The 24,650-nt window shown below is 41.9% G+C and overlaps 1 pseudogene; it reads right to left on the bottom strand.

The window, feature by feature from the left end:
- Nucleotides 1–8,809: 8,809 nt before the first annotated feature.
- On the bottom strand, nucleotides 8,810–24,391 carry LOC135563609 (RNA binding protein fox-1 homolog 1-like; annotated as a pseudogene).
- Nucleotides 24,392–24,650: the final 259 nt, after the last annotated feature.

Below are 24,650 nucleotides of genomic sequence, written 5' to 3'. Positions count from 1 at the left end.
TTATTTAAATCTAGAAATCATGTGATATTTTTAAAACCCCATTGCAGACATTTTGGTTTTCAGTAAAGGCAGGTGAGAGTGAAGGATTGTAGAGTAGTTATTTTGGGTCCTATCCAGCAGTTATACATTAGGCTACATCCCTGTGTATACTCTTGATAAGATCTGATGCGAGGAGACTAGTGTGGAGAGTTAATTGTAAATCAACATAATTGTCAATACATAAATAGAACCTAGAAATGGAACATGAGTTGGTGATATCAGTTGATCTAATATCAGCATATATACCCCTTGTTTTCAGGCATGACCTTGAAGAGTATTAACTTGATTCACATCAAAGCTCGAGGTATTTTAGTGAGTTCAGTGCCATTGTGGAGATATCAAATGTATTTGTCACATGCACTGAATTACAACCGGTTCAGACTGAAATGCTTACCTACGAGCCCTTTCCCAACAATGCAGAGTTACAAAGTAAGAAAAATGATATAAATACAAAAGGATTTGTTAACACAATAAAATAACTAACGAGGCTATACACAAGATAGGACTCAACTTTCAGGATGAACAGAAGTCTGTGCTGTAACAAATGTCCTGTGTGCTCATCTATAGAGTCGATGTGTCAGTATCTAATGTACATTGTTATGGATTCAGTTGGCCTTTTTGGATTCAGTTGACATTGTTATGGATTCAGTTGGCCTTTATTCATTGGACATTTTGATATGTTTTATGTTTACCAGGGCAAGTGTAATTTTGACAAACATATATGGTGAATGAGAAGCTGAAGCATTTTAGATATGGGTAATAAACAATTAATTATTTAAGACAATTGATGTGAATATGTAAATTATAGTTACAAATCTAAAGTTGGATGATTTGGAATATATTTTCCGGTTTTTGATATTGCCGTGGATTTAAATGGGGAATTGATAGTAACTGCCTTTTGTAGTGCAAACACTTGCGTGATTTCTACCCTATATTTTTGACTGCTTATTCAATAAGTGTGGAGGACAGGTTTATATTTTGGGCTTTTACAGGGATTGAAAATGGGATATTTGCTGTATAAACCAAATATTTTTCTTGCCAAATGTCCCTTAGATATGCCCACTTGGTTGACCACTTTCATTTCTTACTCATTTTTTAAAAATGCTCATCTTTTGTGAACCCATTTTTGTTTTTTAAATTTGATTTACTGCATTTCTGTGTCATCTCAACCTTTCTGTCTTTCTGTACTCATGAACCTCTTGCAGTGGTATTCAAAGTCAGCATCGCGACCCATGAGGGAAATGCGAAAACATTCATAGGTCATATTGTATGGGACAATATAGAAACGATTTTGAAAAGGATAATTTGAAAAATCCATTTTTATTGAGTAAATGTATTTATTGGTTTATTTTCATTTCGATGAGATGAACATGTAATGAATTGAAGGTAAAAAATGTTTTAAAGGGTGTCAGTAGGTTTGGAAATTCTTCTGCCAAAAAAATAGTTCCCCAGAAAAAAAATGGTGTCCCCACTGAAAGAGTTTGAATATCACTGCCTTAGAGATAAGTAATGTACTAAAACCCCACACAACATCCTGATGGCAAGAGAAAGGTTTGGTTGAAGGCACTGCACTCCCATCAGCCAAGAAACAAACTGTTACAGTTTGTGTTGCTCAAGTCTCCCATTTGTCAATTTCTTTGGAAGTAGTTTGTCAAAGAGCAAACCCAGACATGTTTCAGATTAACAGTGGGTTTGGCTGGTGTGAGTCAGTGTTTTGATATGGGAACATATCAATATGGTACAAATCATTATGTTATTAATATTCTTAATGATTGGATTGAGAGCCTGTGAGAGATATATATATATATCTATGACATGACTGCAGGATCAGTTTCAATATGAATGTCTGGATGAGTGATCAGTCTTCTCAGCAACCCTTCTACCCATTTATAGATCCCTTTGTGTCATTTGACTGGCACTATTTTGTGTGATATGTGCTCTTGTTTCGGTCACTTCGGTCATTATTGAGAAGTTGTACTCATGACTCAACTTGTCCCTTCTCTCTTCATCTTCCTATCCTCTGTCCAACTTTACTTTTGCCCACTCCCTTCACCAGTTCCTTTCTCTTATTTTTCTTCTTGCAGTACTGCATTACAGGAGCAAAAGGAATGTGAAAAGAGAGCACCTCCTCCCAGCCTCCAGAAGCAAGCTGGAGAGAGGGAAAAGTGTGAGAAATGCAAGACTTGATACTGCCAACTCAAGTTCAAGCCATTTTGTCAATATGACCTGATGTTGCTGTGTCTTATACATGGGAGCCTGACTTCAATTGTTTTAGTCAAGTCTTTTGAATGTATTTTATTTGACTATTCTTAACTTGAATCAAGACAACATTCAATGTCAGATTTTTTCCCACTCTAGTTTGCCAGAAACAATCTATAGTTAGTAAGGTTTGCCAGAAATCTATGTCTATAGTTATGATGGTTTAGAGGTATCGGCCTTCCTATGTGTTAATGTATACTGTTTGTCCAGAAACATTTGCATGCATTCTTGTTTTTCATAACCAGGGTGTTCTCTAGAAATTGATTTGTCATTGTCAACATCTCAAGTGCAGATCAATATTTAGTAAGGCAACCTTTTTTGGTCAGTTAATATTTGGCATCTCTGTAACCTCAATGTATTTTGTCAGATGCCTCGTTGTCTACCTGTAAATTAATTTGCCTGCATTTGGTATTTGTCGTAATACATTGGGAGATATTTTAACTTGGAAACACATTAAGTATCTCTAGCATTTTTGGGATTTGAAATGGATCTGGACATACAGCATACAATTGATTCTAGATATTTAAAAATCTTATCTGCTTATATTTGGTGACATTCCTGTCAGTTTTGAGTAGTCCGGTAGTAGTTGGCTCCCATATCAGAATGTTGCTCTGTCTTGCTCTGTACCTTTCCTAAACAGGATGCTTCTCTGTCTTGTCTCTGTTGATTTCAGACACCTCTTCAACAGTGAAGTCAAGTTCATGTAGCGCTATCTCCTGGTCAGATGTTTAACATTGTAGAACCTCTCATATCTCACATTGATGCTTTAGTTCTGATACATTCATATGTTTTGTTCAATGACAGTTTATAACTGTACATTTCCATTTAACTAACAATGCTTCTCCTTTTAAAAATGTGCTGCTCCTCCTCTTACACTCTCAACTGTTACTTCTGACACCTGTGGGTTTGTTTTTTCCTCTTGAACTTCTTGAAGCCCATCACTGTGTAACTCCTGCCTCCATTTGTCCTATTAGACTGCACTTGAACAATTCCCTTTTCTTACTTCAGCCTGATGCATCGGTTCATTTTTAATTCTTCACTGTCTTTAGTGGATTTGTTCTGTTGCTCCTTTTCTCTCCTCACTCTTCTTACCTGCATGTGTCCCCTCCCTCTTCCCTTCTATCAGAATATCTCCTTTCTCCACCCTCTTCATGTTGAGTATCTGTTTGCTAGTGACTATTGTTGCTGAGTAACTATCCATTCTCGGTAGTAAGTATTGCTTCTACGCTGCTCAGGTGGTTTCTGTTGCAGCTAGCTGAAACTAAAGGATATACTTGCAAAATATCCCTCCCCAGTCTCAACCCTCCTGGATTGTATTTGAAATGAAATACTCCCATTTTGTAAATACTGTGTACATATGTATTTTTTTCTTGAACCTAATAAAATAAGTTTAGAAATAAGTATTGTTTGTCTTGAGTTATAGAAATGACATGTTGCACTTCTACTTAATTAATGTACAAATTGCATCAAACCCAGAAGACTACTCAAACTGAACATTGTTAAAGGCATTTATTATTTTAATAAAAATCTGAACTGAGAGACAGCAATGGACCATCAATCATATTACAGGGACAGTTCAGTGAGTTGATAGATTGATGTCAAAGTCCTGAAATTCTGGCTATCATGTCACTGATCAACATGATTGCACTGTTTCTAGGGATTGGCACAATATTAAATGTCAAAAGAATGGCTCACAGTATGACCAGAGAGCAGTTGGGAAAAGGCATTCAAAATAATGAGGAAATTGAGTAGGCTGAAGAAGCAACAAGCACTAAAGCTACAAGCCATAGAATAGAAATCCTCATTACCATGTTGTGGAGAGAAAATTCTACAAGATTCATCTCTTCTGTGTAAATTCATAATGAAGGAAAATAAGTTCTAGGAAGAGAAAAGCACACAGGAATAAGAGGTGACAGACAGAGCAGGTACAAGAGAAAAATTAAAGCAAGGGGCATAGAACATGAGGGAATATTCTGACTAGACTACTGAAAGATGAAAGCAAGGGACATAGAACATGAGGAGAGGGAATATTCTGACTAAACTACTGAAAGATGAAAGCAGTTTTTCACAGGAGCTCAGAAGACAGGAAAGCATTCAGAACAGGTGAATGGAGAAGAAAACAGCATAACATAAAGAACTAAATACAAAGCTGAAAGAGGAGGACCTGAAGAGGGAAAGGGGAGGACCTGAAGAGGTCAGAGGAGCAGAGGGAAAGAGGAGGACCAGGGAAGAGGAGGAGGCAGAGGGGGAAAGAGGGAAAGAGGACCTGAAGAGGTGCAGAGGGAAAGAGGAGGACCTGAAGAGGAGCAGAGGGAAAGAGGATGACCTGAAGAGGGTCAGAGAGCAGAGGGAAAGAGGATGACCTGAAGAGGAGCAGAGGGAAAGAGGAGGACCTGAAAGGGACAGAGGAGCAGAGGGAGGATGAAGAGGGGAGGACCTGAAGAGGGTCAGAGGAGCAGAGGGAAAGAGGATGACCTGAAGAGGGACAGAGGAGCAGAGGGAAAGAAGATGACCTGAAGAGGGACAGAGGAGCAGAGGGAAAGAGATGGAAGAAGAGGGCAGAGGGAAAGAAGACCTGAAGAGGGACAGAGGAGCAGAGGGAAAGAGGAGGACCTGAAGAGGGTCAGAGGAGCAGAGGGAAAGAGGATGACCTGAAGAGGGACAGAGGAGCAGAGGGAAAGAGGATGACCTGAAGAGGGTCAGAGGAGCAGAGGGAAAGAGGAGGACCTGAAGAGGGTCAGAGGAGCAGAGGGAGGGTGACCTGAAGAGGGACAGAGGAGCAGAGGAGACCTGAAGAGGGTCAGAGGAGCAGAGGGAAAGAGGAGGACCTGAAGAGGGACAGAGGAGCAGAGGGAAAGAGGAGGACCTGAAGAGGGTCAGAGGAGCAGAGGGAAAGAGGAGGACCTGAAGAGGGTCAGAGGAGCAGAGGGAAAGAGGAGGACCTGAAGAGGGACAGAGGAGCAGAGGGACAGAGGAGCAGAGGGAAAGAGGAGGACCTGAAGAGGGTCAGAGGAGCAGAGGGAAAGAGGATGACCTAAAGAGGGTCATAGGAGCAGAGGGAAAGAGGAAGACCTGAAGAGGGTCAGAGGAGCAGAGGGAAAGAGGATGACCTGAAGAGGGTCAGAGGAGCAGAGAGAAATAAAAGAAGATGGACTGAAGAACATTTAGAAAAAACTTTAAAATAGGGAAAGCAGAGGGAAAATAAATGACAGAAAACAGAAAAAGAAGAATGATTGGAAATGAGTTCTAGGAAAATAGGAAGAAAGCAAACAGAAAGATAGAACTCACAAGTCAGGTAAAAGAATCAGGAGGTTGTAATGTTAGTATTAGGAAATAGTTCATGTTAATAGAGAACGTATATACCAAAGTGTAGAGCGAAGCAGAATTACAGAAATGATCAAAGACAAGAAATGTAAAAGTGGCACAGCTAGATGACTACAAGACAGCGAAGAGGACAGTGTTTAAAAAGCAAAAGGAGAGTTTAGAAAGAAAGAGGAAATCTGAAACAAAGAGGAAAGAATTGCAGAATATCAGTCAGTAGCAGAGGAAAAGTGGAATAAAATTCAGATACAGAAGTTGGGAAAAGAAAAAGCAAGATTGTGTAAATGGCAGACTGCAAGAGGAAAGATTAACCTAGAAAAAGGACAATTTAGGGGAAAATAAAGGAGAAATGCTGTTGGGAAAATAGAGAAGAGGACAGCAGAAGTAAGAGGCGAGGAAGGTAACATTACAGTGAAAGAAACTAGCAAATGTACAATTTAGAGAAATACATGATAAGATACAGAGTCAAGATGGCGAGGAAATTATTTGAAAGCATTAAAGCAGAGAAATAAAGTTTAGAAAATGAAGATAAATGTGTCAGTAAAGAAGAAGACAAAGGGTGAAGAAAGAAAGCCATAAGATTAATAAACAAAAGGTGAAACGGATAAAGAGTGAAGAAACACGAGAAGAAATGTAGCTAAATAAGTTTAAAATTGCCATTAGATTGAAAGAAAGGGAAATTATAAATCTGATAGCCATGCATAAAGAAAATAGAAAAAAGAACAGACTTGAAAGCAGAGTTTGAAAGAGAGCGAGAGAGAGAGAGAGAGAGAGAGAGAGAGAGAGAGAGAGCGAGAGAGAGAGAGAGAGAGAGCGAAGAGAGAGAGAGAGAGAGAGAGAGAGAGAGAGAGAGAGCGTTGTTGAAATTGAATAATACCCTGATGAAGGCATCACAGTCAAACCGTTGTTGAAAGTGAATAATACCATGATAAAGTGTGACTTTAGTTTCCATTTCAAATTGATATTGTAGGCATGGTTATCTAACCCTCAATTATCTCGTCAGAGGAGCAGAGGGAAGGGTTAAGGCAAAGGGTTAAGGCTAGGGTTAAGGCTAGGGGTTAAGGCTAGGGTTGAAGGCTAGGGTTAAGGCTATGAAGGCATTAAGGCTAGGGTTAAGGCTAGGGTTAAGGGCTAGAAGGTTCAAGGAGCAGAGGGGTTAAGGCTAGGTTAAGGATAGGTTAAGGATAGGTTAAGGCTAGGGTTAAGGCTAGGGTTAAGGCTAGGGTTAAGGACTAGGGTTAAGGCTAGGGTCAGAAGGCTAGGGTCAAAGGCTAGGGTTGAAACTAGGGTTAAGGCTAGGGTTAAGGGAAAGAGGATGACCTGAAGAGGGACAGAGGAGCAAGGAAAGGGTTAAGAATAGGTTACCCTGATAGGGAAGGCTTAGGGTTAAGGCTAGGGTTGAAGGACTAGGGAATGATAACCTAGGGATGAAGGACCTGAAGAGGGACAGAGGAGCAGGGTTGACCTGAAAGGGAGGTTAAGGCTGGTTAAGGCTCAGGGTCAAAAGGCAAGGAATAGGGTTAAGCTCCTCTTACAAATAGTGAGAGAAAACAGAACAACAACAGTAAAGCTTGGAAAGAGAAGTATTTTTCCACTTCCTAGAAGATAGGAAAACAAAGCAGTAAAGAAAGAGGGGAAATTAGTACAAAAACTAAAGCTGAACTTTGCATAAAGAAGAGGTTTAGCCCATAGGTTGAAACACACGCAGTAAGACCACACACTACAGCAAGGCAGGCACAGGGCTGGAAGTGTCTAGGTAAAATACTGTTGCCCCTAGAACTCTGATGAACTCAGTCAATATGAAGTTATATGCTCTGATTTTAAGTTAAGATTCAGTCCTTGCAGTACAAAGGTACTGAACCAGAAACAGTTACATAAACATATGCAGACAGTCATTTCTGTAAAAGACCCACAACCTTCTTGCACTGGTATCAGTCAGCCTCAAAACGTACAGTTATGTTGAGAAAAGGAACACTGAGAATATAAGTTTGAGCAGAAGAGTGAAGGACTGCAAAAAGAGGCATTGAAAAAGAGAAAGGAAAATTATGTGAATCAAAGAGGAGAGGAAAGGGAAACAGAAACAATGTTTTATTGAGAGATCAACAGCAAATAAACAACAGTGAAGCTAGAGTACAGGATGGAGAAGGAGAGATGACCCATAGAACTAGAACTCATCCGATTATTTCTGAAGATGGATGGAACACAGATTCTCAAACAGAATGGAGAGAAGCAGGCGAGAGAACAGGAAGAGGAAACCAGACAACGTCATAGAGTTTAACAGGACAGAGGAAATCAAAGGGAAAGCACCATAGAGGTTACAGGTTCATCAGGCAGAGTTGAAAGTGAAAAACCCAGAATGAGGCTGCCATAGAAAAAGGATAAAGTGGGTTGAGGCATCATGTCAAAGCAGAGAGAAGATGGATAGAAGCTCAACAATGAAAATAAGAAAAAAATGTTTTGTTACAGTTAATTAGTTGAGAGAAGTAATGGCTCCTGAATGCTTTTTGACAAGTGAAACATTTTAGAATCAGAGGTAGATTGTTAGGAAAGCAAAAACATACCTACATTTTATGCAAATTATAGTTTTCTGGTTCTAGAAGCATTTCAAAAAAGATTACTGTGAAACATTAACAATACCAGTGCCATTGCTGTCTCAGTCATAGTTGTGCTTTGAGTATTGATGTCGTCACATAGTCCAACACACAAGCACACACACACACACTTCAACGTCCTCAAACAGTGTTGAAACTACATCATTAACAAAACTCATCAAAATAAGTTATTTAACTGTATAAAATGTCATGTACTCTACAACTTGACTCTTGAGAAGTCAAAGGCTCAGACGTTGATCAATTTTTTTTTTTGACAAAGGTCAACATGTAGAGAAACCAGTATTGTTGTGCCACTTGAGTTGCAGTATTTCACCATGAAGTCCAGCCAATGAAAAATAAAATGGCTCACATTCAACTCTCTCTGTTAGAATAGTGAAAATAGCTTATAATCACAGTCAAGGTACGGAGGCAGAAATCTTTACATTCTTAAACCCTGGAACAAATCTGAAGGCACAAACAATACAGATTAAGTGAATAAAATAAAGATTTTAAATAACTGTCTATACATTAGATCAGGCTCTTTATTCTATACTGTATTCTCTGATGAGAATAAATCGTTAATGAAACTACTACAGTATTTACACGTTCAGTCGGTTGAATTTGATAGTCTCCTGATGGAGGGAGTCAGACAGTTGAGGTGACACAGAGCTCAGTGATGTCATAACCTGTCCTGAGTTATTGTCCTGGGACTGGCCAATCCCGGATGAGGTGGCGGGGTCACAGAACGGCTTCCAGGCTCCCATTGGGCAGCTCAGTAACCGGGGTGAAAGTGGTTGTATCCTCCTCTGTACAGACTGGCCTTGAAATAAGTAGAAGATATGATGGTGAATTGGTGCCCAAACTGGCGGGTTGAAACTGAATTCCTTTTTGAGACTCGATTAAAGTCTGTTGAAAGTGAATAAAACAATGGTCTGTGACTTAGTGGGTCATATGAACACTTTAAACGTTGGAGAGGTACTGCTAATGAGTTTTAAAGAGGCTCACCATTGTTCCGACACCGTATGTTGCCTGGGTCCCACTGAATGGTGGTAGGGATCCGTTGCAGCAGCATAAACTCGGCCATATCTGATGGACAGACAAAACAAAACGCCAAATGAGAAAACATACTAAACCAGCATGGTCTCATAGACTAGACGTAACATAGTAAACAAAATCCGGGACACTCAAATTATTATGATATGTTACCTTTGGTACGGTTACATAAGACAGAAGGTTACTTAAGGAAAAAAAGGAGAGGAGGGTGGGCGGTTCAGAGTGGCTGGGTGGGCGTTTAACTCAAACGTCATGTTCGAACCGTTACGGACAACTTTGGCATTTTAGCTAGAAACTTTGCAATTACTTATGACTTTTTAGCTACTTTGTAACTACTTTGCATGTTAGCTAACAGTCAAACTTCCCTAAACCCTTTAACATAACTCCTAAACCCTAACCTTAACCCTAGCCTTAACCCCTAGCCAATGTTAGCGAACCTGAGGTAACGTTAGCCACAACAAATTGGACTTGAAATCATAGGCATTGCAAATTCTTAACATATTGTAAAATTGTTGCCATTCGTAACATATCATACAGAAATGGATGATGAACATCCATAAATGAATACATACAGTGGGGAAAAAAGTATTTTGTCAGCTCACCATTATTGTGCAAGTTCTCCCACTTAAAAGATGAGAGGCCTGTAATTTTCATCATAGGTACACTTCAACTATGACAGACAAAATGAGAAAAAGAATTCCAGAAAATCACATTGTAGGTTTTTTAATGAATTTATTTGCAAATTATGGTGGAAAATAAGTATTTGGTCACCTACAAACAAGCAAGATTTCTGTCTCTCACAGACAGAACTTCTTCTTTAAGAAAATCCTCTGTCCTCCACTCATTACCTGTATTAATGGCACCTGAATGCATTTTTGAACTTGTTATCAGTATAAAAGAAACCTGTCCACAACCTCAAACAGTCACACTCCAAACTCCACTATGGCCAAGACCAAAGAGCTGTCAAAGGACACCAGAAACAAAATTGTAGACCTGCACCAGGCTGGGAAGACTGAATCTGCAATAGGTAAGCAGCTTGGTTTGAAGAAATCAACTGTGGGAGCAATTATTAGGAAATGGGAGTAATTTAATACAAGACCACTGATAATCTCCCTCGATCTGGGGCTCCAGTCAAGATCTCACCCCGTGGGGTCAAAATGATCACAAAAATCCAAGAACCACACCAGGGGGACCTAGTGAATGACCTGCAGAAAAGCTGGGACCAAAGTAACAAAGCCTACCATCAGTGACACACTACGCTGCCAGGGACTCAAATCCTGCAGTGCCAGACGTCTCCCCCTGCTTAAGCCAGTACATGTCCAGGCCAGTTTGAAGTTTGCTAGAGAGCATTTGGATGATCCAGAAGATGATTGGGAGAATGTCATATGGTCAGATGAAACCAAAATATAACTTTTGTTAAAAACTCAATTTACGTCAGTGTTTGGAGGACAAAGAATGCTGAGTTGCATCCAAAGAACACCATACCTACTGTGAAGCATGGGGGTGGAAACATCATGCTATTGGGGCTGTTTTTCTGCAAAGGGACCAGGACAGACTGATCCGTGAAAAAGGAAAGAATGAATGGGGCCATGTATCAAACCAGGGTGAGATTTTGAGGTGAAAACCTCCTTCCATCAGCAAGGGCATTGAAGATGAAACGTGGCTGGGTCTTTCAGCATGACAATGATCCCAAACACACCGCCCGGGCAACGAAGGAGTGGCTTCGTAAGAAGCATTTCAAGGTCCTGGAGTGGCCTAGCCAGTCTCCAGATCTCAACCCCATAGAAAATCTTTGGAGGGAGTTGAAAGTGAAACGTGTTGCCCAGCAACATCCCCAAAACATCACTGCTCTAGAGGAGATCTGCATGGAGGAATGGGCCAAAATACCAGCAACATGGGTGTGTGAAAACCATGTGAAGACTTACAGAAAATGTTTGACCTCTGTCATTGCAACAAACTATATAACAAAGTATTGAGATAAACTTTTGTTATTGACCAAATACTTTATTTTCCACCATAATTTGCAAATAAATTCATCAAAAATCCTAGCCAATGTGATTTTCTGGACGTTTTTTCAACAAATTTTGTCTGTCATATGATGAAAATTACAGGCCAAATTCTCATCTTTTAAGTGGGAGAACTTGCACAATTGGTGGCTGACTAAAATTTTTGCCCCACTGTACCATACCAAACGTAATATATCATTCTAATTTGAGTGTCTTGGAATTTATCGCTCACTATGTCCGTCCAGGTTACTAAACAGGTGTGCTAGTACTGTGTTAGAACAAACAGTGAGGTCCCATAGACCAGACTTGAAGACCACAGAACCTCAACATTAGAGTGCTGCTTATCTCATGTTCAAGTCCCCATTTGAAGGAAAAAGTCTTTGAAATCCTCATACAAACAGAGTCACATTGTCAGTCATTGGGCGCTGCTGCTCACCCATCACTGTATGTTGCTGTGGCAGCGGATGGTGATTGGGCAACTCTGTACGCTGCAGGATACCCGCCCTGATAGGAAAAAAAGACATTCAGAGACAAGATAAACTTTTAGCTAAATACAAGGCAGACAGCCTGAAATAAGCTGAAATCAGAAGAAAAATGTCCACTTACATAGACTTCAGCTCCATATAATCCATCTTGGTACAGCACACTGAAAGGAGACATTCTATCATTCACACATTAAACAGTGAAAATTAAATCATTTACTTACACTCACAATGGAAATGGTTATTCATTTTTAAAATAGATTTATTGAAGATAGAAATGATCTTACCCAGGGTAGGCGGGCATGGCAGTGGGTGCGGCTGCAGCAGCTGAGCGAATTGTGTTGTAGACAGCCCGGCCCCGCCCACGCAGTGGTGAGCCCCGATAGGCCAGGGTGGGAGCAGCTACGGGGTAGGGGAAACTGGCAACTGAGGAGAGAGAGAAAGAGAGAGAGCTTACAGTACCCACTAGGATATGTACTGTAGCCACCCTGCCTTTAGAAGCAGGTTTATTGACTCCCCCAAGGGAACATGCTTTCTTGGAGCCATCGATAAGAGGTTGAGTATCACAGGTGGGATCTGAACCCGGGTCTCCTGCTAGGGAAACCCACGTCTTAACCATTAGACCTCTTGGTGATGAGGTAGCAAGACCTCATCACAAGAGTCTGAACCTCCGCTACAAGGGGTCATGAATTCCGATTGGGTTTGATAGGGATACAGTACTAGAACATATATGACAAGGACAACAATACTGAAGTAATCAAACTCACCCGAAAACTCACATTGAAACTCACCGGTGTAGAGTTCAGGTGCATACATCGCTCCCATGACAGGGTTGATCTTCCATCCAGGGGCTACAAAAAGAGAGAGAGAGAGAAGGAGAGAGAGAAGAGAGTGAGAGAGAAGGAGAGAAGTTAAGAGAGAGAAAGAGAGAGAGAGAGAGAGAGAGAGAAGAAAGAGAGAACGGAGAGAGAGAAGAGAGAGAGAGAGAGAGAGAGAGAGAGAGAGAGAAGTTAAGAGAGAGAAGGAGAGAGAGAGAGAGAGAGAGAGAAGAGAGAGAGAGAGAGTTAAGAAGAGAAGGGAGGGGAGAGAGAGAGAGAGAGAGAGAGAGAGAGAGAGAGAGAGTTAAGAGAAGAGAATGAGAGTGAGAGAGATTAAGAGAGAGAAGGAGAGAGAGAGAGAGAGAGAAGAGAGAAAGGGAGGGAGAGATGTTGAGAGAAGGAGAAAGAGAGGTTAAACAACAAGTAAAGGAAGAAAGAGACAGTGGAGATCATGGAGAATAAAGGGAAAACACAGACACAGATCAGAAGTACAGAGTGCATGTCCACCCCTCCCACATGCCACGGAAAGATGTGTCCAAATAACTTTAGGTATCTTACTTGAAACCTCACCATTCACAAGTGGTGTTTGGGGTTTCTTGGTGACTATTCTGGCTGTAGCATTGTTCACCTGCACAGACAGAGGGTACAATTTCTCAGACAGACAGACAGATAAACAGATATTCAAGATAGACATACTATAGATAGTTATTCCTCACCTCAACCTTCCTCCCCTCAACGATAGTTCCGTTCAGTTTTCCCTTGCTCGGTCTGCCTCCATTGCGCTCTCAAAGGTCACGAACCCAAAACCCTGAGAGACGGAAGAAGAAACATTTCTGATTGTCCAACTTGTCATTGTCTTGGTAAGGCAAAAAATAATAGGGCAACCAGGTTTCATTTGTTCAGTTTGTAATTTCTGATATTGAGTGGTCTCTCACCTTTGACCCTCTCTCATTAAAGATAATCTCCACATCCAGGATCTTGCCAAATTGCTGAAAGACAAAACCAGATCACAATCTTGTCCACAGGTTATCATTGAGGTTATAAGAGATGACAATGTTTCGTAGGATGACTTCATGTCTTGTGGATAATAAACCTGGACATAACCACTAGTTGTGTCTCTCACCCCAAACATCTGTCTGAGGTCCGGGTCTCTGAAGCGGAAGGGGATGTTGGAAACATGGAGACGCTTGGGCTGGGCCTTGCCTGACCCCTCCTCATCGCTACCACTTCCTGCTCCGCCCCTGATGACACTGACACGCTCAGAGCCTGGGAGTCAGAGGTCACCGGAACCAGGGCATCGTCCTGGGAGACAGAAGAGGAGGAGGAGAGGAAGAGAGGAAAAAGAAGAGGAGGAAAATGAAGAATAGAGGAGATGAGGAGGAAAGAAAGGAAGGAGAGGAGTGAAGGAAGGAAGAAGAGGAGAAAGAGAATAGACAGAGGAAGAGCAGGAGAAGAAAAAAGAAGGAGGAAAGGATGGGGAGAGAGGAGGAGAAAGACAGAGGAGGATAGAAGGACAGAGAGCAGGAGAAGAAGAAAAAGGAGGAAAGGATGGGGAGAGGAGGAGGATAGAAGGACAGAGAGCAGGAGAAGAAGAAAAAGCAGAAGGAGGAAAGGAGGGAGGAGAGGAGGAGGATAGAAGGACAGAGAGCAGGAGAAGAAGAAAAAGGAGGAAAGGATGAGGAGAGGAGGAGGATAGAAGGACAGAGAGCAGGAAAATAAGAAAAATAAGGAGGAAAGGATGGGGAGAGGAGGAGGATAGAAGGACAGAGAGCAGGAGAAGAAGAAAAAAAGGAGGAAAGGATGGGGAGAGGAGGAGGATAGAAGGACAGAGGGCAGGAGAAGAAGGAAAGGATGAGGAGAGGAGGAGGATTGAAGGACAGAGAGCAGGAGAAGAAGAAAAAGAAGGAGGAAAGGATGAGGAGAGGAGGAGGATAGAAGGACAGAGAGCAGGAGAAGAAGAAAAAGAAGGAGGAAATGATGGGGAGAGGAGGAGGATAGAAGGACAGAGAACAGGAGAAGAAGAAAAAGAAGGAGGAAAGGATGGGGAGAGGAGGAGGATAGGAGGACAGAGAGCAGGAGAAGAAGAAAAATAAGGAGGAAAGGATGGGGAGAGGAGGAGGATAGAAGGACAGAGAGCAGGAGAAGAAGAAAAAAGGAAAGGAGGAAAGATAGAAGGACAGAGAGCAGGAGAAGAAGAGAAAGAAGGAGGAAAGGATGGGGAGAGGAGGAGGAGGAAGGAGAGGAGGAGGAGGAGGAAAGAAGGACAGAGAGCAGGAGAAGGAAGAAAAAGGAGGAAAGGAGAGAAAGAGAGGAGATTACAGAGGAAAGAAGGACAAGAAGCCAGGAGGTCCATGCAGTACACCTCTGAGACAAGGGCTAATAAGAAGGAAAGGATGAGGAGAGGAGGAGGATTGAAGGACAGAGTCATGTTGAGAAGAATAAAAAGAAGGAGGAAATTATGGGGAGAAGAGGAGGATAGAAGGACAGAGAGCAGGAGAAGAAGAAAAAGAAGGAGGAAAGGATGGGGAGAGGAGGAGGATTGAAGGACAGAGAGCAGGAGAAGGATATAAAAAAGGTTTCAAGGGAAAGGCAGAGAAAGAAGGGGGAGATTAAGAGGAAACTAAGGACATGTTGCCAATTGGTCCATGCACTTGTACACCTCTGAATAGACAACTAATTTACAATTTAGTAAAAGGATTCTGAGATAAAAACAGATTTTTTTCCACAAAATGTTTCTTTAAAATCTATCAAAACAGTTCATATGTTCTGGTACAGTGTCCCATTACAGAGGCATCGCAATGGATTGGAAAAATTGTGATAATTTTAATTGAATCAAGTGATCACAACTCAGTCCAAATAAGCATTCAGCACCCAGTGATCCTTCTCAGGCAGGAGTGAGGAGGCGTGAACAGTACCTCATTTTAGTGAGGCGTTTAAATACATGCCCGTTAGATTTTTTTTTTAAAATATGTACAGCAGAGGAGGCTGGTGGAAGGAGCTATAGAAGGATGGGCTCAATGTAATGGCTGGACTGGAATACATGGAACGGAGTCAAATAAGTTGTTTCCATGTGTTTGATGTGTTTGGTACCATTTCATCAATTCCATTCCAGCCATTACAATGAGATAGGAGGAGAGGGAGATAGCTCCTGCCACCAGCCTCCTGGGGGCTGTACAGAGAGGGAGATAAATATTAGGCTGGGGAGATAGTCATGGGAGATTCAGTGGGGGAGATAACAACCAGCCAATATAGCAAGAGGGAGTAACAGCTGGGGAGAACAGAAATACTTTGGAGGAACTGTAACTAAATACAATAGGAGAGAGGGAGATCATACTGAACATAATTGTGATGAATTATACTTAGAGATAGAGTGGGGGAATAACCTTGTAGTTCAGGTGACATAGATTATATAGAGACGTAGAACAGTAAGCCTGCAGGAATACATTTTCATAATATAATCTCATTAAAATGCCCCCATGCAAAACCATACAGCATATAGTATTGTGCTTCAAAATCAAAACATCCACTATCCCAAAATGCACCACGATGCCAGTGTCTGTCTATTGGTCCGCCACAAACCAAGGGATTATATGAGTCCAAACAATAAAATTAAAGATGAGTGGGGGGAGATAAAAAATATTATACCAAAAAAATGAGTGAGCGAGAGCAGTGGGGAGATAGGAGATAGGAGTGGGGGAGATAGGAGAGAGGGAGCAGAGTGCAATGTGAAAGGAAGAATAAAATGAGTGATTGGGGGAGAGAGCAGTGGGGGAGATAGGAGAGAGGGAGATAGCAGTGGGGGAGATAGGAGAGAGGGAGCAGAGTGCAATGTGAAAGGAAGAATAAAATGAGTGAGTGATAGCAGTGGGGAGGGAGATAGGAGAGGGGAGATACAAGTGAGTGGGGAGATAGGAGAGAGGGGAGCAGAGTGCAATGTGAAAGGAAAGGAAGAATAAAATGAGTGAATCGAGGGAGCAGTGCAATGGAAAGGAAGAATAAAATGAGGAGAGTGGGGGAGATAGCAGTGGGGGAGATAGGAGAGAGGGAGCAGAGTGCAATGTGAAAGGAAGAATACAATGAGTGAGAGATAGCAGTGGGGGAGATAGGAGAGAGGGAGCAGAGTGCAATGTGAAAGGAAGAATAAAATGAGTGAGAGATAGCAGTGGGGGAGATAGGAGAGAGGGAGCAGAGTGCAATGTGAAAGGAAGAATACAATGAGTGAGAGATAGCAGTGGGGGAGATAGGAGAGAGGGAGCAGAGTGCAATGTGAAAGGAAGAATAAAATGAGTGAGAGATAGCAGTGGGGGAGATAGGAGAGAGGGAGCAGAGTGCAATGTGAAAGGAAGAATAAAATGAGTGAGAGATAGCAGTGGGGGAGATAGGAGAGGGGGAGATAGGAGAGAGGGAGCAGAGTGCAATGTGAAAGGAAGAATAAAATGAGTGAGCGAGAGCAGTGGGGGAGATAGGAGAGAGGGAGCAGAGTGCAATGTGAAAGGAAGAATAAAGATAGCAGTGAGTAGGAGAGAGGGAGATAGCAGTGGGGGAGATAGGAGAGAGGGAGGAGATGAAAGGAAGAATAAAATGAGTGAGGAGCAGAGTGCAATGTGAAAGGAAGAATAAAATGAGTGAGCAGTGGGGGAGATAGGAGAGAGGGAGCAGAGTGCAATGTGGGGAAGAATAAAATAGGAGAGGAGTGGGGGAGATAGGAGAGAGGAGCAGAGTGCAATGTGAAAGGAAGAATAAAATGGCAAAGAAAAAAATAGCAAAAGTGAAAAATATCTTTAAATTGAAAATCAAAGTGAATGCAGGCTTGAAAGAAGTCAGATAAATATTAATGCAAATCAAAATACAGATCCTAATATGCAGAAATGAAAACAGGTATTATTAGCATTATAATATAGGAAGGCTGATAGAAAGAGATGTGCACAATGTCCTCAGAGCAACGATAAATAATCAATTAAACAAAAAGATAAAGTGAACAAGGCAGGAACTTGCGCAAAAAGCTTGGGTTGGGGTGAGGAGTGGGAGCTGGGAGGCATAGTGCCGGGCAGGGTCAAAGTTGAATGTTCTAAATGTCAGTTTGGGGTCACGGTGCTGCTTTTTTCTGCCAAAGGTTAAAGATCATTACTCAAGATTCCGAGGGGGCATGTATTAATAAGTGGGGTAGAAACAGAGGGAGAGGGATAGAGAGACACATTCACGCAGAGAGAGAGAGAGAGAGAGAGAGAGAGAGTGAAAGAGAGAAAGATTCACACAAACACATACAGTACATACAGGCTACTGCTGTGTTGTTATATACTGGCTTCCCATGGCAGCATGGTTCTCACAAACACCACCTCCTCATCATCCTCACACACACACACATACCAGAAACAGGGGAAGTGGGACAGTGAAGAGAGGGGAGGGGGAGTGGAAGAAAGGGGTGGGTGGGTTGGGTTGGATGTTGGTTTCATGTCACGATGCAAAATTGATTTCTGAACCTGGAGGATATTTCGGAGGGGGAGGGGTCACCCGTTCGGCCTCCCCCGTTGACCCCACCTCCATGATGTGTGGCAGCGTCTCAACTTTCCCCGAAAATCAGGACGGACCTTGTAAGTCAGGGGCTCTAGTGATGGAATATATAAATGTGGCCATAAAAGTCAGTTATGACATCAGAAAGAGCTGCTGAGGCAGGGAAAAGGACTTCACAGTCACAATGCATTGACCTTGACTCACCTCTGTCTTTGTCTAGAGTAATAACCTACAGTATATAAAGCCTACCAGGACACTGGACATAAACATACATGTACATGTTTTCCTCATTATAAGTTCATAAACTAGGCCTTGTTCCTAATGAAATTACATAAGATCCCATCAAATACATGTCATTTTGTGCTGTAGACTATATGAAAATAAATAGTAGGAAATATTACATTGAACCCTGATAACTTACCTAATAACATGCCATACAATATACCAAAATACATTTAAATTATAATCCTACATTTAAATACTGTTTTGTTCCATTCTCCTGTGTTTTTAACTTCTCCTTTCTCAACTTTCTTTACCCCGACCCCCTACCAGTAACCCGGTGCATGATCTTACACAGACATACTGCATGTTAACGGCTTTGGGGTTACCTGCTCTATTTCCAGATAAATGGGAGAGGGAAAGAGAGAGAGAGAGATGGGGGGGATTCACTTTCAAAAATGAATCTCCTCTCAGCTGTCCCTATCTGCTCTGCTGGGTGTCAGAGGAGATTCCCCTACATGGGCACAGGAGTGGAGTTGGGGAGCTAAACATAGAAGTAGCAGGGTCCTCTGTGTGTGTGTGTTCCATGTTACTGACAAAGAATTTCTTCAAACTTTGTATGACATGTTGTTGTTGATTAGAATAAAATCCCCTCATAGAAATAGGTTGCAAACAACATGTGATTCCCCCATATACACATACAGTAGCTACATATCTTGATTACAAAGTATCTCTGTCTCTCTATCTTTCCTGGACACTACTGCTATAGTCACACACCTCCAGTCTATCATGTTGTTCTCACCGTGCTAATGGCTGCCAGAGTGTCAGCCCCTTCGTGTTGCGGGCCCTGATAGACTCTGAGCTGGTGATGCTCCTGGTACTCTGAGTTGGGGTGGGCGGGACTATAGTCTAGAGGAGGAAGTCTGCCTGCAGGTGTGGGAGGAGCTTGTCCTGGTGGAGGGTATGAGGGAGGCTGGGCATAGACCTGGGGGAGGGTGGGGTCACCACTGCCGGGGCAGGCCTCCTGCCCAGGGCCTCCCTGGGATTGAATGAGAGAAGAGAATCAGTCAATAATCAATCAAAATAACATTGTCATAGTATCTATCCAACCTGCTGTAGGATAAACCATATTGAAATTGTAATAGTGAGTGTGACACTTGTTATAAGATTTTTGTTTTTTTTGTTTTACTATCACCACATATTCATTAATTATATTAAAAATAGATAGATTCACAGCAAACATTCATTGACAATGTGTGACTGCCCATAGAATCATCTCTAATGTAAGCACAAAGACCTCTGGCTTCATAAAAGTCATATCAAAGACTCTTCTGAGTTTTTGAGTCTAAAATATCACCTGGGAAATGTCTAATGGTTGAGTGGTGCTGGGCAGTTTAGATTTGCACAGCTGGTACAAAACTAGAAGACCTTAAGAAAGATCCACAAACAGACTCATACCTACAGTACAGCTCACTATGATACGTATACTATTCCTTTTGAGTATTCATTCAGGATTCAGCATCCTTTGGAAAAGAGTATCTGGCAAATATCCAATAGTTTACCACTTATGCCGAAACAGAGCACCTACAAACACTTAATTGTAATGAAAAATCAACTCAGCACGAAACTGATCCCAGACTAATACCTTCAACATCATCATGATTATCTAATCAATGCACCAAATCCATTCCAATCCATTGATTCTTCAATGTACCAAAATAAACAACAAGAAAGCAGAGTTCCCACAGTGACGTGACCAATTCTCACACAATGAAAAGTGATAGTGGTGACACAGACACAACAGGAGAATAGATGATTGTCTTACCCCGTCACTGCATATCTGATTCTCTGGTACATTGTCCAACAACTGCCACATGTTTTAATGCCGGCTTCCACCCGCCCACTACACCATAGGTTCTACTTAACCACCAATCACATGACAGGAGTTCTGGGAGCTGGGGGGGCTATGCCAGCTGTGGTCATTTGTACCTGTCAATAACTTTTAACCGCCCCCCCTCCTCACAGAAACACACTAAAAACTTAGGAGCTACACAAAATGTGTAATTTCTACATTAAAAGCTAATACTGTAGCCGTACTTCAACTTGCCCACTAAAAGGTCACCTCTAAGAATACTATCCTTATTATTACCCTGTAATTGCTGATGCCTTGTAAATATTCCTATGCCTTTTAAATATTCCTATGCCTTGTAAATATTCCTATGCCTTGTAAATATTCATATCATTCCAATACCTTCTTTTTGACCAGACTCTTTGAAGAGACAAAAGCAGGCAGGAAACATTTGGGTAGTTTTATATCTTTCACATTAAAGCACATTAAAAACCCTTATATCTCTACTCTGAAACTGACCAGAGGTCAACCAGAAGATTGGCAGAGCCATTAGAAGATTTTTATGTTGTCCTTTACAGTTGTAAACATAGTAAGTCACAAGGTCAAGGCCTATATATCAGACTGGCTGTAATTGAATACAGATTCATGTTGTTCTCTCCAACCTCTTCTCCTCCTCCTCCCCCTCTATCTGTCCATCAGCTGTTGCACTCATCGGATGGGGCGAGATAGGACTGATGGTGAAATTGAAGAGGGCGAAGTGGAGGAAGGTATGAAAGCTGATCTGATCATTTAAACCTTGTATGATCAGCTGATTCTGATACGTAACGCAGGGAGAGTGTCCTACATTCTCATAGGTCTAAGAAGACAGTGTGGCTACTGCAGGTAAAACCACAGCATCAAAGGTCTTACTATACTAAGATATGAACTAACACTCACACTTGTCTTTTCCTACTAGCACTGACTTTGCTGATAACTTCATTTATTGAGGAACAACGTAGTTGCTATGACAGTGATGTGTGGTTGTCCCACCTTGCTATCTTAAGATGAATGAACTAACTGTAAGTCACTCTGGATAAGAGCATCTGCTAAATGACTAACATGTAATAAATGTAATGTTAAATATAAGATATACTATCTTAGTTCACTAGGAGTGGAAAAGAAACACCTTGTCTGTGTAGGTCTCAGATTCTTCCTATCAAACATCAGGGGTTTCAGTACAAAGTACACGATTTCTCTTGACAGACCACACAGGTGTTCCTCCTATACCTCTGAATTCTTACTTTAGAAATTCCACTGGGAGATGGTCAGGAATGAGACTGATACCATCTAGAATGTATTGGGTCTCTAGAATAGATTTACAGGCATATCATTTACAAGGTTAGTCATTTAGCACATCATCTTACATAGTGCTTTCAAATGGGCCAAAACAACAACCATGTAAAAAATCATAGTAAAACCTTTAAAGATAACATGCTTTTACATGTACTACTCTGCATCCTGTCTGCTAATATTGGAAGGCATGTGTGTTGTATATCTGGGTTTATTCCAGGGTTGACGCATAATAATTCAGAAACTGTCCTTTTAGCTTTCACATGGCAGATCCTGGCAATCAGTACACACAGTAACTGGGCCATGTTAGAGGACATGTCAACACCGACACACATGCCTGTATTGTGTCCCCCGCCCCACCTCACCCCCCAATATCTGACCTTCCCAAGCTCACACCATACATGGAGAGTGTCTGACAGGGGGAGATAATAGAATCTATTTGATACTAGTACTGGCCACCTTCACACTCTCTCTCTCTCTCTCTCTTTGTCTCCCACTCCCAGTACAGTATTACATTGTCAGCAAACAAACATTATACACAGTATCTCTCCATGTGTCTCAACTTTATTCCTTGCAGTCTTTTTTTGATTGCCATTTGTTCCCCTCTGTCCTTCCTCCCCCTATTCAGCTGTCAGGACTCAGGGTCAAAGGTCACCGGCTCTGAGACAGGTGGTTGCTGGGACAGCTGCTGGAGGATTTACACTCCGAAGATGACAGGAAACTGCTGATGTGCCCTTTAAGAGGGCTCATAAAGGAGGGGATACAAACGCACAGACAAAAACACTCACACACCCTATGGTCTACTCTATTCAGTATGTTTACACTGAGTGTACAAAACATCTTTCCATGACACAGACTGACCAGGTGAATCCAGGCAAAAGATATGCTACCTTATTGATGTCACCTGTTAAAACCACTTAAGTCAGTGTAAATGAAGGGAAGAAGACAGATTAAAGAAGGATTTGTAAGCCTTGGGACAACTGAGACATGGATTGTGTCGGTGTGCCATTCAGAGGGTAAATGACAAGACAAAATATTTAATAACTGGGTATGGTAGTAGGTGCCAGGCGCACAGATTTGAGTGGGTCAAGAACCGCAAGGCTGCTGGATTTCACGCTCAACAGTTTCCCATGTGTATCAAGAATGGTCGACCACCCAAAACACATCCAGCCAATTTGGCACAACTGTGGGAAGCACTGGAGTCAACATGGGCCAACATCCCTGTGGAATGCTTTTGACACCTTGTAGAGTCCATGCCCCAACAAATTGAGGCTGTTCTGAGGGCAAAAGGGGGTGCAACTCAATATTAGGAAGGTGTTCTTAATGATTTGTACACTTAGTGTATATTACATACAGTACGGTAATATGGAACAGGTAATATGATCACAAACACAGATCGTCAGACATTTTACTCAAATCAAATCAAATGTATTTGTCACATACACATGGTTAGCAGATGTTAATGCGAGTGTAGCGAAATGCTTGTGCTTCTAGTTCCAGCAATACAGTAATAACCAACGAGTAATCTAACTAACAATTCCACAACTACTACTTATACACACAAGTGTAAAGGGATAAAGAATATGTACTCCGCTGGTATGTTCTGATCATAGCACAGTACACTGGTCCTCATCCCCTACTTAGGCTACACACTATCAGGATATCAGTGTCCCCCTTATCTGCATGACATGGGAGCCTTCTCTCTCTGTGTTAATCTACTTTTCAAGGAACAGGCTAAAAATACAGGGGCTGTGACACAGAGAGACAAGGAAGACAGATTCCAGACACACATCATATCTGTGCTGGCATTCACCAACGGGTTGTCAGGGACTCTGTCAAACAACACACACACAATAACACAAAACCACCTGCTGGCACCACTGAGACCTGCAGATTAAATATAACTGCCAGTGTGTCATTGCAATTAAAACAAATGGGTTTGGCCCTATCAACAGTATTTAGGCCTAGATGCAGCTGTTTGCAATCTCATGATACAAATCTACACTGGCAACCAGTTGCTGTGAACAACCACATCATTAAGCTGTGAACTACTCTGAACTAAACATCATAATTTGGATTATTTTGAAATCTAGTTCAATAAACCACTTTGCTATCATCATCATGACAAACACAAACAGTATCATTTATAATGTGTAATACTGGGCCTGAATAGATTTAATCTGAATGTGATTCAGCATATCCAGTGACTCAAAACCAAACTATCTCAATGACGCTTGAGATGAGAGCCATGTATACAGAATTCAATGGGGGCCCATGTTCACACCAACAGCTATGCAGGATAGTTTGCCCATCTCTGTATGTGGCTCTGGGTCTACTGACAGAGTACCAAGAAAGACATCCAATGCTACACACCCGGCCTAAAACATGGTAGGAACCAGGAGAGAGAAGGAAAAGGCAAACAGAGGGATTGAGAGACAGAGACAGAGGTAGATTACCTGTACTAGGCTGGGGTAACATTGGGCACCCTGGGGATAGACGGGCAGTCCGTAAGGCTGAAGAATCATTGTAGGAGAAGAGAGCATGGTGCATAGCCCGAAAACCACCAGGACAGAGGGAACGGTGGGGAGATGGGAGGACAAGAGAGGGTGAAGGGGGAAAGGGAGAGGATGGTATGCTCAGAGGAGATGAAAAAAACAAGGCAGGAAAATCTAAGAAGAGAGAGTAGAATCCAAGTGATGAAAACACAGAAGGTCCAAGTGAATGAGAGGAAGAGCTGTAAAGTCAGAAAGATAACTGTCAACAGTCAACCTCTCAGCTTTAAAAAATTAAAACAAACTCCCTAAACTAAGAAACAGTCAACCTGTCTAGGTAGGAAGACAGGAAGTGGCAGAGAAGTTAGAAAGAACACTGCTGTGTGTCTGTCAGCCTGTCAGTTGGTCGGCCTGACAGACAGAAACACATGTAAAGGGTCCCGTTTCAGGGTGTCATAAATAGTCCCTGCTCTCTCTCTCTGCCACCTCCACCCCTCTCTCTCTCAATCTGTCAATTAGCCTACTACTAGGTACCATATGCACGCTCTTTGTTGTGAGTGCACGTGCAACATGTAATTTGAGTGGGTGTGGTGGTGGTTAGTAGGCTATCACTTTTCTAAAAGCATTAGCTACCCTTACAAAAAAATGAATGAATCAACACACTGGTCCATTTGTTGTGTG

Source organism: Oncorhynchus nerka, linkage group LG3 (genome assembly GCF_034236695.1).
Source record: "Oncorhynchus nerka isolate Pitt River linkage group LG3, Oner_Uvic_2.0, whole genome shotgun sequence".
Classification (NCBI taxonomy): Eukaryota; Metazoa; Chordata; class Actinopteri; order Salmoniformes; family Salmonidae; genus Oncorhynchus; species Oncorhynchus nerka.
The sequence above is the reverse complement of the archived record's forward strand: the minus strand, read 5'-3'. Positions and strand labels throughout refer to the sequence as shown.